Genomic DNA, 13,815 nt, shown 5'->3' on the forward strand with positions numbered 1-13,815 from the left:
CAGTGTGCAATAAGATGCAATTTATCAAATTCAATAAATGGTAAGATGTTATTTCCATAGTTACTCTACAGCAACGTAACCTTGAACTCTCTGGGTTTGTAGTTCTGTCTCTTCTTCCTTAGTTCTTTCCCAGTTTCTTATCTATTTCTTCTCCAGGTGCAGGATATATTCACTCTGCTTAACAAAATCAGAAAAACAAACAAGAAAACCTTCTTAACATACCTTGTCTAAAACAGCAGCTAAGTCAACATTACAGGGGTTTTACAAGTGAAGTTAGCAAGCTGAGTTCAGTTCCCACATGCCTGAACTCTTATTGCTAATATAACTTAAAAGCTGGGTTAGCTTTTTCATCTGTTATTTCAAACCCAATATTACACTTTGCCATGATACAAATCTTATTAAAAAATAAATTTAAAAGTTTCAAAAAAGGTTGTTGCACTATACATGCTTTGAGTTATACAATCCTTCCACAATACCAGTAGCAATACTGCAGTTGTATGGCTGTAGAATGCTTCATTTTCTTCTGAGATATGGGTACTCCCAACCAATCTCTTTTGTTACAGAATTTATAGAAAAAATAATAGCGTGTTGTGCAAGACCCATATTCAGAAACTCTATTATCAGATCCTGTCTTAGTTATTGCCACTGTTATTGTGCCTGAGTTCAAAAGAACAGGCAAATAACCTGGTATCCATCCAGAACTTGGCTTCAGGCACACACAGGGAGAAGAAATAAATTATAATTCCTTGATCTTAAACACTACCAGAGGTGTGACATCTGAGTGCACCTTCAGGTTGCCCACCATCCTTTGAAAACAGATAGGTATCTACTCAAGGCCTGTATTTTTTAATTTTAAAACTTACCACTGGTGTATAAAACACCCTGAGCACCCTGAGTACCCTGTCCTCAATGTGCTTAAACCAGAAGTTTGGATGACAATGAACAACTAAATTTCAGGATGTGACAAACAAACATCTCAAGAACTGAAAATGCAACTATATTCTGGCAAGCAACTCTATGCTAAAGTCCTTAGTGTGTGCTGGAAAGTTTGGGAAGGGTGGGGAGGTGGGGAACAACTTTACCTAGAAAGAAATACAGGGCTCAGGGAGCCAACTCAGCCATATATAAGGAAATGAAAGAAACAGTGCACAGGAATGCAGAGGATCTTTGCAGTTCAATAAAGTGTAACAAAGAAGCTGTGAACTGGGAGTTACTGGAATGATCAGATATCAGATGTAGTTCAGAAAAGACTGCGAATTGCTAAAATGATTTAAAATTATTAGTTTACAATGATCACATGAGTCTGAATGTTTTCCATGTGTAATCAGGGTTATTTGTTTGGTCTATTCTTGTTCTTGGAACAAATACCTTAATTAAAATTTTCTGTTCAGGTTAGGGGACTGTTGTTTTTCGCCTTTTTTAAAACTAGCTATTGCATTTTTCTCCCATGATTTTCTTATTATTTACAATTAGCTTCATCCATGAAGCTATGCTTCCAAGAAAAAAAATCACAGCGGCTTAAGACAAATCATAGGAAAACTAGATGGCAGTTTGAGTTATGACAGACCATGTCATGTTTAAATAGAACATTAATGTGAAAAAGGATTATTTTTAGGGGGGGGGGAGGAGGGGGAAGAGAGGGAGAGGGTGGAAAATACAAGTCTTTAAGTGGTTTGAAACAATTTCTTCCAAAAATTTTGGCAACAGAAAAAGGAGTATATGTGAGGAAATGCTATTCTGAATCATTTGCATGAACTCATAGACAGGAACACTATAGGAAGTGCATCTCTCACAATGCAGTTTTCCACTGCTACTTTTTAACCAGTTTATTTTTCTGGTGACTTGGTTTTAACATAGTTTCTTCTGGATTTCACCTAAGAAGAATTGGTTTTGCCTACTATTGGGTTTAATACAATACATCTGAAATACATACTAGTGGGCCAAGATGCTGCTCTCAGTTTACACTTATGTTGATGTTAAGTCACACATAAAGATTACAAAGTCCTTAGCAAGTTCATGGAATTAAAAAACTACCGTATCAAAATGCATGGCTAACTGACAAGGCTACAAATACATACCAGCACCAGGGCTATAAATCACAAGAGACAAAAACAATGTAAGAACATTCAATACTACAATTTCAAAATGTGTTTTACATTTAACACACATACACCCATCTACATTTTTAGAAACTGAAAATCTTAATACATTTACTAAGTAGTTTGAACAATAGTGTTATTTTTATCCATGTTTATTTGGCAAAATAACATTTTGGAAAAAGCTTTTCGGTCATAAAGTTCATCCCCAGTTTACCAACTTTAGGGATGATTAGCATTTGGTTAGCCTTTATTTATGTGCAAATGACAATGTGAATTTAAATTGATAACCAAAACCATAGGTAAAACCAACATTTTTGCTGGGGATGTAGTAGGTTTAGTCACTGAGTCATCAAAGGGTGGGAACATGTATGTGTGTGCACCTGCTTTGCAAGAAACCATAGTTTTTTTTGGAAAAAAATTATCAAATATTCATAAAAAGTAACGTCTCCCTGCATCTTCTAATGTGATCTATTCTACTAGTTTGCCGTATGTATTTACATGTATGAGATATCTGTCACTGCTACACCTAAGCAGAAAACTTTAAAACATTTATGGTATTACCTTTTGTAAAAGGTGACATACCACTTTAAAAATGTAATCAAGAAAGGTGTGTAACTCTACTGAGTGCCACTTACATATTCAAGTTCCTGCTCATTTCCTAATGAGGAAATGAGTGCCCAAAGGCACTCATTTCTCATGGCATCCCAACAGCAAACTGCATCTAGTTAAAGATACTCCCTTAGTCACAATGTATACATTCAAGGATTTGATGGTAGAGGAAAAAAAAAAAATTGAAAGTGCACTGTTTGACAAGGCATTTTGACTTATATATTTCAAGTATACTTTTCATGACAGATTTTGCAGAAACTGTGTTTTTTATGATCCCACTTCTTTAGGGTTTATTGCTTAATTGATGAATAAGATGGCTATAAAATTACACCAGATAGGTGAGGCCTGTGAAATCTCTAGTTTTCAGACCACTAAAAAAAAAAAAAAAAAAAAAAAAAAACTGCAACTTTGTTTCCCTTGTTAATGGACAGTGGTTAGTATAAATTTTAAAAGTCTGAAATTACATTAGAAAATTTGGAGATATGTCCTTTCACAAGAATGGAAAATGATCACCAAGGATTTAGGACAAAACAACATGCAAAAAGAGCCACAGAGGCACACATACACATCATTTATGAACTCTTTTGGTACTTTAGGAATCATCTGATGATTACCGACTGCCTCAAGTGAAAAGCAAAGCAAATAGTTTTATTTTATTTTATTTTTGCTTTTCTGATTTTTCCCCTAACCTCCGCACTTCCATCATCTGTGCATACAGATATTTCACAGCCAATGGTCAGTGGAGGTATACTAGACCACTGAGATCCAGTTCAGTACTAAAAAATAAATATTGACTAAATAAAGCCATAAAACCGTAAAATCTTACTGCTTTCATTTATTTTCTTGTTCATTCCTGATGAGCAACATATTTTCAATGAATTGATATTTCTTGACCAAAAAAAAAAAAAAAAAACCAAAAAAAAAAAGCATTTCTAATTCTTCTGTGTTGCTGTAATAGAGAAACTTGTTACTTCAAGCAACGCAGATGCATATCAACAAAGGATTTATGACAGAAGAGATCTTCTGAGCATAGGTTTCAGGCAAAATCAAGTATTAACCATGGGTATGATATAATGGTTTGTTATTCTACTAATTGAATTACGGGGAGGTAGGGGGACAGTGGGGAAATCTGAGACTTGTTCATGGGATGAGCTGTTTCAGATCAAACTTCAAAGAAGGTTTTCAAAATAATAGTGAAAGATTAAGCTGAGGTGTTTTTTAGCTGGCAGAGTAGACAGCTTAACTGCTTTCATGTGTGTGCTAGGTACTCATTGGTAAGAGATGTTGTGTTATCACTGTAATCTTATTTTCTTTAGTATTAATTATAACAACATCCTGGCATGAATTAGGCCTGAGTCATGAATTAGAGTATTTAGTGAAAGACATTCATCCCACTTTTATTTTTCACTATGCTTCTCAGATGTGTGACAGCCTTATTGTTTGTATTCATTCTTATAAGTAAATAAATCCCACACTTATGAATATAAAAGTGATGAGGTAATTTAATAGCATAATCTGGATATATTTAAGGAAACGCGTAATACCTAAGACACTGCCTTTTTCATGATTTGAAAGACAATTTTTTTTTGTTATTCCAATCTTTCTTCAAGCTCCTGTCTAAAAAGATAAGGGAGTTAAGATTTTTTTCATTTACATATGTAGAAGAACATTAAAATATGCAATTAATTTTATTAACTACAAAATTATTATATAGAATGAATGCTGCTATAATCTACCCTAGGTGTATCTTTTGTGCCAGGATATGTGCAATAAAAAAGATTTGTCATATTCTGTTTTTTACCCTGCAAAGTAAAATGTAAACTACCTGCTTTTTTTTTTTTTTTTTTTCTGGATCTGGATCTGGTGTTCAGGGTTTCTATAATGTCCAAGCAGTGAAGCCTTCCTTGGAATCAACCTGTCATATCCCATGGTGGAGTGCAACCTTTTGTATGGTCTCACGAATTTCTCATGAATTTACAGCACCCTACTGCTGCATTGGTCTTTGGTCATGTCCCGTTTCATGCTTGGGATCATATTGTGAGGTGGTATGGTGGTATCAGGGCAAAAGCTGTATTCCTTTTAGATGAAACTAAAAAAAAAAAAAACAAAACAAAACAAAAAAAAAAAAAAGCTCCTAATATGTTCCAATCTCTAATCTCTATGGTCCATCAGTCCAAAACCACTGACTAAAATTACAAAGTAAAATCCCTCTGAAATGCACATAGTTAAAGTAGTGTGGTTTGTTACACACAAAAGGGCTAAACCCTTGCTTTCCAGGACCCAACGAAGCACAGGCACATGTTCATAAATACCAGAGTGGAACAGCAGGTGAGATGTATATTCATGCCAAATATAGCTGTTCATTGGCAGATTATGCAGTGCTTTATTGCATGTTGTCCAGGATACTTGAAGTCCTTGTAGCTGTTCCATTATTATTTATACCCTAGGATCATTACATGTCTAACATGCACAATCAATACTTTTTTTGCTAGACTTATTGGTTGACGTAGACAGAATATTATTTTTTCTGCAGAAATTAGTATTGATTTAAGCAGAACTTTCTAACATAGTGTTAGAAATGCTATTTCAGCATTCTTCCAAGTTTATTGATATACTGTTGTGTTTTTGTAATACCATCTTGCTTGGTTGCAGCTTCCTGTACAAATGAATGGGAAACACTGAAAACATCATACTCACAAAGCTGAGATTTACTAAGTGAAAGCTTAGCAAGAGCAGCAAAGTAGAATGGAAATGAAAGCGTACTTCTGCTAATTCTTAAAAGAATGAAAAGAAATCAGGCAGAAGCAGTGAGACATCCTTTATATATATATTTTTTTCCTTTTCCTCGCTTCTGTTTTTCCCTGTAGCACAAGGCTGCTGTTGCCCAAAATGTTCAAGTCACAGAGGGCAGTTGTCAGCGCATCTTCCTGTTCTGGTTTCTTTGCAGTACAGCTCAAAAGATCAGACAGAAAATTGGAGGGACATTGAGGGCCTAGGCCTTTCTAAATCACTGGAGATACATCTTTGTGGAAATACATGCTATCCTGCAGTCACTTCATAATAGTATCCTCTCTCCCTACCTTCTCACAGAATCACAGAATGGTTGATGTTGGAACGGCCTTCTGGAAGTCATCTGGTCCAACCCCCTGTTCAAGCAAGGCCATTTAGAGCTGCTTGCCCAGAATCCTGGCCAGGCGGCTTTTGAACATTTCCAAGGAGAGAGACCACAACCTCTCTAGGGAAACCTGTGCCAGTGCTCCATCACACACACAGTAAAGAAGTGCTTCCTTATGTTTAGATGGAAACTTTTTATTTTTACTTCTTTTGCTGTTTCTATTGAGAAAATTATTCAAGAGAGGCAGTAATCTTAGGATTTGGGCCTCAGGCAAGATGCCTGAGACAGTTTTGGAGAGAAAATGAGCAGGGTTGGAGCATTACCTTTTTTTCTGACTTGCTTTCACAGAAGCACTTTAATTTGTTTGATAGATAGGCAAGGGGTATTGATAACCAGTCTGGCAAATGACTAGCTGAACAATGTCTTCAAAACTAGTATGCATTTAAGTATATTCCATTATTTCAGCTGAAATCAGGCAGCATGCTATACTTCATTCCAAATATTGACCAGGTTCTGACTGTACTCCAGCCAGCTGGCTGCACACTAGATCACATGGTCAGACTGGCAGTTTGGAGAAATCCATGAGGAAAATGTGGGGAGCTAAATGCTGGATAGGAAATTAAGCAGCACAGCCATGATCTGGCCTGTACCTTGAAGCAGCTTGGCTTTGGCTGCTTACACAGAGGAGACTGTGCAAGAGGAACCTGATACCACCAGCAGTCACAGATATGGAATGATTTCAACTGGTTGTGCATTTTCCTGAAACCCTGATGAGCATCAGCACGCTACGTGTCATCTTTCAGGCCACACTTGTCCTAGAAAAGATCTGTTTACCAAGAATGAAGCAAAAAGTTGACACAGCAGGAAAGCATGCACATGAACTCCTCAGGGTATGTAGCATCATTAGCAGTCTCCTCATGGAAAATCTGGCTCTGAGCTGTTATGAAAACAAAACAAATATTAGCAGTAATTAGGAGACTTAGAGAGAGAATTATTCACACCAGCAAGTCTGTCTCTCAGGGCTCGTATAAGACAGTCATAAACCCTGTCGATTGCAGCCAAATAACAGAACGGCAACTGAAACAGGGAGCACCACAGGCAAGAGATCAAGCTGGAAAAAACAGGCACGGCAGGAGGCAGAGTTGAAGAACACAGACCATAAGGTCCCAGGCTGCACCGTAGGCAACAGTTGAGTCGTGAACACTTATCTTTGACATTCCAGACTGAGTCTCATACTGTAAGTGGCTACCTTTGCAAGACCTCCTGCATCTGCCTGCAAGTTATGGGAGAAACTTCACCTTCTTGGTGAGGAAGAGATTGTAGCTCACACCACCCCACCATTTACCATGGTAAATCTTGGGTAACGTGTTAGGTAGCTTTGCTTTCTGGTTACAAGTGCTTTTCATGAGTGGATACAGTAACAACAGAATCATCGGGGTAATCAGAAAGCTTGAAAGGGAAGAATATGCAAGCTGCAGAAAAAAAAAAATAAAAAAGATTATTTTGGTGTTGTTACTCTGATGGGCAGATGAGCTCCACCACAACCACTCTCTCACTCCCCGTCCTCAAATGGAAAGGCGGGGAAACTATGATGAAAAGGGCTCAAGGGTTAAGATGAGGACAGGGAGATCACTCAAAGATTATCATCACAGGCAGAACAGACTCAGCAAGGGGAGATTAGAGAAATTTATTACCTATTACTAACAAGCTAGAGAAGTAAGAAAAAAAGAAAACAAAATGAAACCACCCACCCTCTTCCACCTTTCACCCCCAAGTGGCACAGGGGAACTGGGAATCGAGGCTTTGGTCAGTCCCTGATGCTTCATCTCCACCGCTCTTTCACAGTCACTCTCCACCCCTGCTCCATGTGGGGTCCCTCCCACTCCCACAGGATGCCGTCCTTCCAGAACTGATCCTGTGTGGGCTTCCCACGGGCAGCATCTCTTCAAGAACTGCTCCCACATGGCTCCATACCACAGGGTCCATGCCCCAGGAGCAAACTGTTCCAGCATGGGTCCCCTCCTGCAGGGGCTCCTCCACGGACTGCAGCGTGGAGATCTGCTCCATGTGGGACCCATGGGCTGCAGGGGGACAGCCTGCTCCACCAGAGGCCTCTCCACAGGCCACAGGGGAACTTTTGCTCTGTGCCTGGAGCACCTCCTGCCCTTCTTTCTGCACTGACCTTGGGGTCTGCAGGGTTGGTTCTCACTCCTCACTCTCCTAGCTTCTGTCACACAGCCGTTTTTTTCCCCTTTCTTAAATCTGCTCTCACAGAGGTGCAAATGACATCTCTTATTGGCTTGGCTCTGGCCAGTGGCAGGTCCTTTTCTGAGCTGGATGAAACTGGCCCTTATCTAACACAGGGCAGCTCCTGGATTCTTCTCACAGAGGGTGCCCCTGCAGCCCCCTGCAACCAAAACCTTACTATATAAACCCACTACAATGCTAAAAATTATACTATCTTTATCAGTCTAAATTTCATAATAGTTTTTGTATATGGCTATATTCAAATAAAACTGCAAAACTACTATGATTTTTGTGTACTCATCTGAAAATCTTCAAGAATAAGCTAGATGTCAGAAAACTGTTCAGACCATCAGTGATTAAGGGGCTTCTCAAATTAATTTAGAAATGTAAATTAAGATAAAGACTGGAAGTTTTAGCATAGTTTAATTTTGTTGCATTGTATTGAGAGCTGGTGAATTTACCTACTAGTTCTAATAAAAGCCATTGAGAAATGTTTGTTTAGTTGTATAAGGAAGATGTGGAAAGATTTTCCCTTTCACTCTGCTAACTGCAGTAAGTTTGGAAACTTAGAATATACTGCACATATAATCTGGAAATACACCATTCTGGATCAAACTCAGCACTTGTTATTTTAGGGTTGATGGCAGCCATTCCCAAACGCTCCCTCCAGGGTTGCATCTTGTACAAACTTGTGAAAGAGACAGCTCCTGCTGAGAAGGACTTACCAAGTAAAAACACAAATAAATGAGGGTGGAGAGGTTAAAAGTCCAACTAGCCTTCATAGTTACATGCATTACAAAGATTGTTTCTCTTCTTTGTTTTGTCATGACTGTTTGGGAGACAGAAGAGAGGAAGAGAGAGATGAAATAATAGCCTACTAATGGACCAGTAAAGATGAGAAGAAAGAACAGCCTCCTACTAGCCTGGTCATGACTGCCAGCATAGGCTTTGTTGATGTAATGGCAGAACTGAGCCTGAAAGAGTTATTTGAAAGAGGGCAAAGATTTGGTCACACTGCTTTTTCCACAATCCCAGGACATTCAAAGCATCGCATGACAACCCAGGGATTTCAAAACCCTGACTGAAGTCAGCTGTGCAGTCTAAAAAGATAACAAATTTGGATTTTCACATTAATAATGTTTTTCATCAATAAGATATTAAAAGCACTTTTGTTGTGTGTTTGAGATGCCAAAAACACTGTACAGACACTGTATGTCAGAACTGACATAACCTTATCTATAGCAATAGATCCACACTTGAAGGTTTATTAATTGACAGACCATTTGCATAATCCTGTAGATTCTGTTTTTATTGTCTGTCTCCCTAGACAATTAAAATGGCTTGGGAAATCGATAGCAAAATTAACTAAGTATATCTAATTACTTGCTTTTTGCAGTCTTTTTAATGTCACTGTTTTTTCATTACTGATTTTCCAAAATGCTTTATATGAAGATTGTTATAAATATTTTAAAAGTAAAAGTAACTAGCAAGACAGTCTTCTAAGGAAGCAAGTTTGCCATGTCTAAACTCGGTCTTCTCTTCTTGGATGTCATTTTCTACACAAAAGGATTTGGTATGATTTGTGTTTTTCTCCTTAATATTAGCTTGCCTATAGTATTTTGTACCTGTGGAACCTCTGAAAAGGAAAGAAGGTATTTATTCTATCCTTACTGTATCCCATTTTATTCCTTCAGAATATGGAGTAAAAGCTGCTATTCTAGTTTCATGTGAACTCTCTCTGGCTAATGGTACTGAAGGATTTAACTGGAGAAGAATTTTGGAGGAGGACTAGGAGTTCTTACATGTTGAGAAGCAGCACTTTAAGTGCAAATAGAATATATGCTCTTTTTTTCTTGATGTTTTCCTCTCTCAAACTGATGAATGATCAGTTAACAATCATGACAATTTTTATTGGTGATCATACTCTGATTTCATTAGATCTTAATTGAATATTGGCATACTGCAACTTGTATTGCAAGCAGTACTACTAATTACCCCACTAACTACTATCCCATGCATTTTCCATGTTTAGTATCTACACCAAAGAAAAGCATTGACTAAACATATCCAATAAGCAAGAAAACACTAGAATTACTTGAGCTATAGTCTGAACACAAGGAACAATATTTGGTTTTGAAGCTTACCAGGGAAAAATGAATTACAGTTTTCCCTTGTAGACCTAAGATTCTCTTACTACTAGATTATCTCAGATTTCTTAGGGTACAACCATATAGTTGTCAATCAGCACAGCAGTGATAAAATCATGTCTTTACCAAAGGCACATGACCAATAAATCCTTCAGTCTTGTTATTACAGAAGGGTTGAGGAAGTTTGATAAGACCCTTCTCAAACCTTAACAACATTTTTGCTCTACCACTAGTGCAAAATAGTGATCGCTGGCAAAAATTCTTAATATACTCCCCCAGAAATGCTAAGAACATAAAAACAAAGTAGTAATGTCTGGGCAATATTTTGATTTACTCTGTGGATCTTTTCCAGCTATGAACAGAGCAAATGAAGAACAAAGAAATCAGACAGATATGTTGACCTCATTTGTGTTTATGGTTTCACCCATGTCACACTTAGATCATGCAGGAAGTTCTATGTATGGTAATGTAACTGTGCGGTGCTGGTGGTTCTGTAGGCATTAAGTCTGTCCAACAACTACATGTGGGAAAGCCACCACAAATATATACACAATCCAGAATAGTAATGGACTTTCATGTAAATAACTTTCAAGAAATATCATATAAAACAGATGTGCCATCTGTGTGACTGAACATACTCTTCATTAGAAAGTAGACATCGTTAAATAGATCATCTCTAATGACATCAGTAAAAGCCCTGTTCATTCTGTCCAATGAGGAGTACTGAGAAACTTCTACATCATCCTGACATGGTTCTCTGCCTCAAAAGAAGCCCATGTTAGCAAAGTTAGCCTCTTTCTGTTGGTTAACCTAATTTATTGTGCATTCAGAGAATAATGGAAAATGAAGGATGAAAGAAACACCAAAAAAAAAATTAAAATCTATTTGCTGTTTCAGAGCAAACTAGGTTAGAATGTATCTGTAAGCACTACCTACTTATTTGAACTTTGTAAGTGACTTCATTAATTCCATAAAGCTATTCATGTCCATTCACTATTGTGCAAACACTAAGTGCTTTAATGGATCGGAACACAATTACATGGTTTCAACTGTTAAGCATTCAGAATGGGGGAAAAGCCAGAAATACTTTGTGTTTCATGAACGTCCATCACCAAAATTGTTTGGGTTTTCTCATATCAACTCTTTAAACTAAGAACATCACCTCATAGTATTTAAGGGATTGTGTGATTAAGACATTAAGACATTTGAAGTACACTGGCAGCAGTTTCCAGCTAAGGATAGGGATTATCAAAGTGAATAAAGAGTAAAATATGCTCTTTGATTACCCTTTTATTGATTCTTTTCTGTCTCTAGAAAAATAAAAATAAAAATCAAAGCATATAAACATGCTTCCCCAATTAAAGTCAGAGGCAAAAGCACAGCATGGCCCTAAATCATGCTCTATTTCATCTGTGACTCTAGCCTTTTTTTTTTCTTTTTTCTTTTTTTTTTTTTTTAGTTTGGAGATTTAGGGTTTTTTGTTTTTTCCAGCTCTCATGATGGGACTTCCAATGCAGCCTGAGGCAATTGGGCACTCGAGTGACAATGAATGTCCATGGGACTGAAAACTCCTTTGAACATTCTACTGCAACTTTCTTTTCCATCTTCCCATTTGTTTTTAATACTCTGTGGCTTTCATGTAAATTAGCCAGGTCACAGAGGGATCCACTCCCTCTCAGTGATTACCAAACAATAGGAAAAACAATACAAATCTAGTGGCTTTGAAGCCTGTTAGAAACTTCCCATCCATGTATCACTTTAAAGCATGGTATCTCTAGATGTATCATGCCAAGAAGGGTGGCTGAGGAAGTCTTTACTCTACAGCAAGTAAATAATATGAAAGCCATAGCAGGATATAGGATATTATCTGGGAAAAAAAAAAAAAAAAAAAAAAAAAAAAAAAAAAAAAAGAAAGAAAGAAAAGAAAAAAAAAAATAAAACTTTTAAAGGCTAGAACTGATTCTAGCTTTGTGACTGTTTCCAATGCATATTAAAAGAGAAGATCTTGTCAAAACAGCACAGGAGGATTATGCAGCTTTATGTGTTTGTAATGCTTTCATCTCAAACTAGCTTCTTGCTATATAACAAGTTTGGGCTAGAAAGGAAAATGCTGAAGTCCAAAAGCTGATGGTGTCAGTATCTGCAATGATCTACCAACATGTCTGTAAAGGAATTATAACAAAGTATATTCACACTTCTTCAGTTCCTCCAACTACACATTTACTTTTTCTGTTTAATCAGTAAAAGCCCTGTTCATTCTGCCCAATGAGTAGTACTGAGAGTAGTAAACTACTTTTGTATGTTATACTTAATAAACTTCAATAAAGAACAACAACAAATAAAATAAAATAAAATAAAATAAAATAAAATAAAATAAAAAATACATGGCAATATTTTCTGACTCTTCTCTCATGAGAAGAGACCCATACAGGAACGTTATCTGAATCAAGCAAGCATTAGATTGTTACTCTGCTTATAGATTCTCCTTAGCAGGCTGCTCAAAGGTACTCTTTTGTAAGTTGGATGTTATTCCACATTCTTAAAACCTGCATCTAAAAATTAAGTGTAGAACTAGTATAAGAATACTCCTGTGATCACTTGCACATCTGTATTAGTATCTCATTTTTCAATACCTCCAGAAGGATAAGATACAGAGCCAAGTTCTATTCTCAGTCACTGGTGTAAATCCAAAGTATCCTCATCAAAATCAGTGAACTTATTCCAGATTTACACTCTTGGGTCTAAAGCAGAGTTCAAGCAGTCTTGCTTTAATATTCTTCAGTTAAGAATGTCTGGATTTCCAGAACTCAGAAACTGTGAGCCTGTGTACTGCCAGCTTAACAACAACAACAAAAAATCAGATTCTTTTGTGTTCTTTTCTTGAACACAGATACAGTGAAATTGACTCCAGCCTCATGCTCTTATTGCCAGAAAACAGAAATGTGTTAACAACTGTATTTCTGTCCAAATATATCCATTACTATTAGTTTATCAACTCCCCAAGCAATTCATGAAGTTCTTTTTGTGTGCTGAGGTTGATGTTGGTGAAGTTGAAGACTGGTTCTTCTAACTTTTTGTCCTCTACCAAAATAATGAGGTCAGTATGTCATAAATCCTGTAGCATAATGACTGTGCTTCTTGGTTCTATGCGTACAGTTCATCCATAGGTAGTCTCATAAGGCTTTAGCCAGAAGGCATTTCCTTGATCAGAATATCCAGAAAAAAAAATGCTTAGTTTAAGAAGTAACCCTAGAAAGAACGATCATTAAGTGCTAGACAGAAGAATTTGGGAATAGAGAGAAGCTAGAGTTTCCCTCTGTGTTTTCTCTTGTACAAAAATACCTATATATGAACAAGAAGTTGGAAAAGCTTTCAGAGATTTAGAAAATCATCTCAGGCATCCAGCCACAAGAATCTAAGAGTGTGGAGAGTGTGGGACGTGACAGCCCAGACTAGCCTAGAACAAAAAAAAAAAACAAAAAAAAAAACTACTTCATTGCTAACACAGGTCAAAGAGTTATTGGAATACTATATTGAATCACAAACCTGTAACTTTCAGCAATATAATCAGACCAGACAGCAAAGGTGGACTGGTCTG

General features: G+C 37.1%; 1 long non-coding RNA gene across 17 annotated transcripts in view; it reads right to left on the bottom strand.

Moving 5' to 3' along the window:
• Positions 1 to 13,815, bottom strand: part of LOC110352479 (uncharacterized) — a 182,200-nt gene that overhangs the window by 148,608 nt on the left and 19,777 nt on the right. For 16 of the 17 annotated variants that reach the window (XR_011808495.1, XR_011808497.1, XR_011808493.1 and 13 more), the window contains exon 2: positions 81 to 174. This is a non-coding gene — a long non-coding RNA (uncharacterized lncRNA). Of the gene's footprint in view, positions 1 to 80; positions 178 to 13,815 lie in introns of all 17 variants that reach the window. The other variant, XR_005264436.2, reaches the window with a different exon arrangement.

The sequence above is a fragment of the Anas platyrhynchos genome, chromosome 3, assembly GCF_047663525.1.
Source record: "Anas platyrhynchos isolate ZD024472 breed Pekin duck chromosome 3, IASCAAS_PekinDuck_T2T, whole genome shotgun sequence".
Classification (NCBI taxonomy): domain Eukaryota; kingdom Metazoa; phylum Chordata; class Aves; order Anseriformes; family Anatidae; genus Anas; species Anas platyrhynchos.